At 45.2% G+C, this 6,843-nt stretch overlaps 1 pseudogene; it reads left to right on the top strand.

The window, feature by feature from the left end:
• Window positions 1–562: 562 nt before the first annotated feature.
• Window positions 563–1,349, top strand: LOC120362547 (ubiquitin-ribosomal protein eS31 fusion protein-like; annotated as a pseudogene).
• The last annotated feature ends 5,494 nt before the right edge of the window (window positions 1,350–6,843 follow it).

Genomic DNA, 6,843 nt, shown 5'->3' on the forward strand with positions numbered 1-6,843 from the left:
AGAGTGAGGAAGACAAAGAAGGGTTGAGGGGGAGCCACAGGAAAAGAGGAATCCGTTGAGAAGACAGGATGGAGCCTTAGTGGGATATGAGGGTGAGCGTGGAGAAGACAGAGAAGGAAACGATGTGAGGTCTCCGAGGAATCAGAATCAGCTGGACCGTGATCCTAGGCGCTGAAGAGCAAGGGTTGGAGTGTAGTTGGTGTTTGTGATTGGTTATTTTCTTGCTGTGAAAGTGTGGACCATGGGGATTATTATCCAAGGAGCTATCAGCCAACTACTCAACATGGCAAAAATGTCTTCCCAAGAGAAGCTGGAACTGAGGACCGACTCCTTATGGCTTGAACCTTCATGGTCTCAGTTTACAGATGAAGCTGGCTTGCCATATTCAGATTATCGGTGCACTGAATGGGCTCACCTAGCCCGTCTTTGCAGAGCCATCAACAGTTTGATCTGAAGTTCTCTTCTCTTTGAACCATGTTGTGGTTTGTAGAGTTTTGGTTAAAAAAAAAAAAAAAAAAAAAAGCTTTTTCAATTCGCCATTTACGGTGGAGCCGCCACCAAAATGCAGGTTTTTGTGAAAACTCGTATGGGGAATATCATTACCCTCGAGGTTGAACCCTCAGATACGATAGAAAATGTAAAGGCCAGGCCGGGCGCGGTGGCTCAAGCCTGTAATCCCAGCACTTTGGGAGGCTGAGGCGGGTGGATCACGAGGTCAAGAGATCGAGACCATCCTGGTCAACATGGTGAAACCCCGTCTCTACTAAAAATACAAAATATTAGCTGGGCATGTTGGCGCGTGCCTGTAATCCCAGCTACTCAGGAGGCTGAGGCAGGAGAATTGCTTGAACCCGGGAGGCGGAGGTTGCGGTGAGCCGAGATCGCGCCATTGCACTCCAGCCTGGGTAACAAAAGCGAAACTCCGTCTCAAAAAAAAAAAAAAAAAATGTAAAGGCCAAAATCCAGGATAAGAAAGGAATTCCTCCTGATCAATCAGCAAAGACTGATCTTTGCTGGCAAGCAGCTGCAAGATGGACGTACTTTGTCTGACTACAACATTCAAATGGAGTCTACTCTTCCTCTTGTGTTGAGACTGCATGGTGGTACTAAGAAAACAAAGAAGTCTTACACCACAGTCAAGAAGAATAAGCACAAGAGAAAGAAGGTTGAGCTGGCTGTCTGTCCTGAAATATTATAAGGTGGACGAGAATGGCAAAATTAGTCGCCTTCATCAAGAGTGCCCTTCTGATGAATGTCGGGCTGGAGTGTTTATGACAAGCTACCTTGACAGACATTATTGTGGCAAATGTTGTCTGACTTACGGCTTCAACAAACCAGAAGACAAGTAACTGTGTGACTTAATAAAATACATGAACTAAAAAAAAAAAAAAAAAAAAAAATTGCCAGGTGTGGTGGCTCATGCCTGTAATCCTAGCACTTTGGGAGCCCAAGGTGGGCATGTGGATCACCTGAGGTCAGGAGTTCGAGACCAGCCTGACCAACATGGAGAAACCCCATCTCTACTACAAATACAAAATTAGCCAGGTGTGGTGGTGCATGCCTGTAATGCTACTCGGGAGGCTGAGGCAGGAGGGTTGCTTGAACCCGGGAGGTGGAGGTTGCAGTGAGCGGAGATAACACCATTACATTCCAGCCTGGGAAACAAGAATGAAACTCTATCTCAAAAATAAAAATAAAAATAAAAAGTATTTTATTACTAATGGTTTCATAGTTTTTTTTTTTCTTTAAAAATCAGAACAGATCCTGTGTTTGATCTTAGACATTGTAGACTAGGAAAGGGAGCTTTTTTTTTCTTCTTACGTTTTTGCTGGGACCCTAGAGTTCAGTCTCTTGAAGGAACGCTATTGGAGGACGTGAACATATCAGAAAGGAAGTAGCAATGGAATAGTATTCGGCAGTAAAAAGGAATGAAGAACGGATGCATGCTACAACACGGAGAAACCTTGAAAAGTGATGCTTAGAGAAAGAAGCCAGTCACAAAAGACCATATATTATAGGATTCCATTCATATTAACTGTTTAGAATAAGAAAATTCATAGAAACAGAAAATAGATTAGCCATTGCCTAATGGGCTGAAGGACATTGAGGGGAATGAGGGTGACTGCTAAAAAGGTACGGGGGTTTTTGGGGGGATGATAAAAGTATTTCTAAAATTTTTGTGGTGATGGCTGTGCAGCTGGGGATATACAAAAAGCCCACTTTAAATGGGTGAACTGTATGGAACTATGATTATTATTGGAGGCAGGGATGCCCAGGCTCTGTTGCCCAGGCTGGAATGCAGTGGCATGATCTCAGCTCACTGTAACCTCTGCTTCTCAGGCTCAAGCGATCCTCCCACATCAGCCTTCCACGTAGCTGGGACTATGGTGTGCACCATCACGCCCAGCTAATTTTTGTATTTTTTGTAGAGACAGGGTTTCACTATGTTGCCCAGATAGGTCTCAAACTCCTGGACTCAAATGATCCACCCACCTCAGCCTCCCAAGGTGCTGGGATGACAGGTGTGAGCCAGTGCACCCAGCCTCATATGTGAATTATATCTAAAAAAAAAAGCTGTTACCAAAAGAGAAAAAGAAGAAAGAAAGAAAGCACACAAAGAAAGGAGGGAACAAAGGAGTAGAGGTGGTAAGTATCGTCTCTAATTTAGGGAGCATAGAATGGGTCAGTCTGGCTGGCATTTAAAGAAGCAGTTAAGAATGAAGCTGAGGCCGGGCGCGGTGGCTCACGCCTGTAATCCCAGCACTTTGGAAGGCCGAGGCGGGCAGATCACGAGGTCGAGAGATCGAGACCATCCTGGTCAACATGGTGAAACCCCGTCTCTACTAAAAATACAAAAATTAGCTGGCGTGGTGGCGCATGCCTGTCGCCCCAGCTCGGGAGGCTGAGGCAGAAGAATTGCTTGAACCCAGGAGGCGGAGGTTGCGGTGAGCCGAGATCGCGCCATTGCACTCCAGCCTGGGTAACAAGAGCGAAACTCCGTCTCAAAAAAAAAAAAAAAAAAAAAATGAAGCTGAAACCAAACAACAAAGGGCCAAAGAATTTCATGTCAAAGACTTCAGACTTCATCATACAGCTCTGAGCTGTCAAAGGTAGTAGCCACTAGCCATATGTGACTACTGAGCACTTAAAATATAGCTAGCCCACACTGAAATGTGCTGCAGGCATGAAATACACACCAGATTTTGAAGACATAGTGAAAAAAGTATGTAAAATATCTCATAACTTTTGCAGTGATTACATTTTGAAATAACATTTGGGATTTAGCCGGGCGCGGTGGCTCAAGCCTGTAATCCCAGCACTTTGGGAGGCCGAGGCGGGTGGATCACGAGGTCAAGAGATCGAGACCATCCTGGTCAACCTGGTGAAACCCCGTCTCTACTAAAGATACAAAAAATTAGCTGGGCATGGTGGCACGTGCCTGTAATCCCAGCTACTCAGGAGGCTGAGGCAGGAGAATTGCCTGAACCCAGGAGGCGGAGGTTGCGGTGAGCCGAGATGGCGCCATTGCACTCCAGCCTGGGTAACAAGAGCGAAACTCCGTCTCAAAAAAAAAAAAAAAAAAAAAAAAAAATTGGGGATTTATTGGGTCAAATAAAATACATTGTTAGTCTTACTTTTTAAAATCATGTTTATTTGCAGGGCAGAGTAGCACATCCATGTAGTCCCAACTAATCAAGAGACTGAGGTAGGAGGATCACTTGAGCCCAGGAGTTTGAGGTCAGCCAGAGCAACATAGCAAGACCCATCTCAAAATAAAAGTCCATAAAATCAACTGGGTGCAGTAGCTCATGCCTGTAATCCCAGTACTTTGGGAGGCCAAGGCAGGAGGATTGCTGAGTTCTAGATCAGCCTGGGCAACATAGTGAGACTCCATCTCAGGAAAGAAAGAAAAAAGAAAGAGAGAGAGACAGAGATAGAAGAGAGAAAGAAAGAGAAATGGAGAAAGAAAGAAAAAGAGAGAAAGAGAGAAAAGAGAAAAAGCAAGAAAGAGAAAAGGAAGAAAGGGAGAAAGAGAAAGAAAAGAAAAAAGAAAGAGGATGGAAGGAAGAAAGGAAGGAAAGAGAAGGAGGGAAGGAAGAAAGGAAGGAAGGAAGGAAGGGAAAATGTGAAATTACATATGTGGCTCACATTACATTTCTATTACATAGTACCAGTGTAGACAGTGGGAAGGCATTAAGGATTCTTGAATTAGAACAGGGGTCGGCAGGCCGGGCGCGGTGGCTCAAGCCTGTAATCCCAGCACTTTGGGAGGCCGAGGCGGGTGGATCACGAGGTCAAGAGATCGAGACCATCCTGGTCAACATGGTGAAACCCCGTCTCTACTAAAAAAAAATACTAAAAATTAGCTGGGCATAGTGGCACGTGCCTGTAATCCCAGCTACTCAGGAGGCTGAGGCAGGAAAATTGCCTGAGCCCAGGAGGCGGAGGTTGCGGTGAGCCGAGATCGCGCCATTGCCCTCCAGCCTGGGTAACAAGAGCGAAACTCCGTCTCAAAAAAAAAAAAAAAAAAGAACAGGGGTCGGCAAATGTTTTCTGTAAAGGGCCAGATGGGAAATATTTAGGGCTTGAGGGCCATATAGCCTTGTTGTAACTGTTCAACTCTGCTGTTGTACAAAAGCAGCTATAGACAATAATGTAAACAATTAGCATAGCTTTGTTCCAATGCAACTTTATGGACACTGAAATATGAATCTCATATACTTTTCACATCATGAAATGTTGTTCTTATTTTGATTTTTTTCCCAATCATTTAAAAATGTAAAAGCCATTCTTAATTTGTAGACTATCTGAAGACAGGTGGTGAATAGGATTTGGCCTCCAGGCCATAGTTTACTACCCCACAAGTTAGAGAGTTAAGCTGAAGCCTCTGAAAATCTCTTTCAAGCACCAATACCATTGGTGCTCTCCCCACACACAACCTCACAGTGCTTGGAAAATTCCTCTTTGCAAACAGCATGGATTCGCATAACATTTGATCTGGAAGGGACAGTAGGGATCAGGTACTCCTACCTTATCATATTACATTTGAGGAAACTGAGTCTCAGAGAGGTAAACTCATATAAACAAGGTCACATTGCAGTGAAGAGGTTCCAGGTAACAGGAGTAATTGTGAGACTATCTGACAGCTGGCAAAAAAGGAAGGGTCTGAGGTTAGACTGAGTACCCAGGTGCCATTGAGGGGCTCTAAATTCTAGCTCATCCTTCCACTCATTCATTCATTCTTTCATTTGCCACTTGTTCCTTTTTTACTTTTTGTCCTTTGAGACAGGAGTCTTACTCTGTTGCCCAGGCTGGAGGGGAGTGGCGCAATCTCAGCTCACCGTAAACTGCGCTTCCTAGACTCAAGCGATCCTCCTGCCTCAGCCTCCTGAGTAGCCAGGACCACAGGCGCACAACCACCACGCTTGGCTAATTTTTGCATTTTTTGTAGTGCCAGGGTTTCACCATGTTGCCCAGGCCGGTCTAGAACTCCTGGGCTCAAATGATATACCCACCTCAGCCTCCCAAAGTGGTGGGATTACAGGCAGGAGCCACCATACCCATTTTATTTCTTTTCCTTTCTTTTAACCTTGTTTTATTTTTAGAGACAGGGTCTTGTTCTGTCGCCCAGGCTAGAGTGTAGTGGGGCAATCATGACTCACTGCAGCCTCGATCTCCTGGGCTCAAGCCATCCTCCCACCTCAGACTGCTGAGTAGCTGGGACTATAGGCATGTACGACCACACCCCGCTGACTTTTAATTTTTATTTTGTAGAGACGAGGCCTTGCTTTGTTGCCCAGACTGGTCTTGAACTCCTGAGCTCAAGTTATCTACCCACCTCAGCCTCCCAAAGTGCTGGGATTACAGGCATGAGCCACCGTGCCCAGTCCATTACTTATTTTTTGAGACTGTCTTGGTGCCAGGCCCTATGGGAAGCTCTGGAAAAGCAGACATTAATTAGATATGGTCACTGATGTTGAGGAACTCGTAGGATAGAAAAGATATATTTTAAAACAGATACCTTGGGGGAGGAGGGAGGGCACAGATATGCTGGAAGGGTTAGGGAAAAAAAACTATGAGGAGGTGTCGCCCAAGCTATGAGAAGAACAGGTAAGAATTAACCAAGTGAAGGAGGCGAGAAGAGTGTTCCAGGCAGAAGAAATAGCATGTGCAAAGGCCTGGAGCTGTGAGGGCCCAAAACGCTCAGGGAACTCTAAGTAGATCATGGTGTGGTGGATTAAGAAGGAGCCAAAAATGGGAGAGGTGAGCCTGGAACGTCAGCAGGACCCACACCACGAAGATCTTCCATGTGAAGCTAAGAAACTTCATCCTGATCTCACGAAGTGGTGAGGAAACACAGAGAGACTTTAAACGGGGAAGTAACAGTCAGATTGAGTTTTAGAAAAAAATCACTTTGGCAGCTTGCCAGGTGGAGAGGAGAGGAAAAAGATTCCATGGGGAAAGAGCAGCCTGCACAAAAGCCTGGAAGAACACAAGGACCAGTGACAACAAGTGATCTGGTGTGACTCAAGCATGCAATGCACGGCAAGGAGCAAAAAGACAGGAGCCTGGGAGGGAAATGTGCACAGATGGTTGAGGGGCTGAAATTCCAGGCTGAGGAGCTTGGATTTAATTCTTCAGGTACTAGACAGAGGCAAGAACCTCATGGGACTAAGTGTGAAGGTAGAACACAGACCAAAGGTCAAGTTTTCCTAGCTCAGCCATTTATTAGTTAAGCCTTCATTTCCACAGAGGTACAATGGAGATAACAGCCATGAGGATTAAGCAAAATAATACATGAAAAGTGCTTATCATTTTCTTTCTGCTCTGCGAGCTTCCAAG

Source organism: Saimiri boliviensis, chromosome 12, assembly GCF_048565385.1.
Source record: "Saimiri boliviensis isolate mSaiBol1 chromosome 12, mSaiBol1.pri, whole genome shotgun sequence".
In the NCBI taxonomy this organism is placed as follows: Eukaryota; Metazoa; Chordata; class Mammalia; order Primates; family Cebidae; genus Saimiri; species Saimiri boliviensis.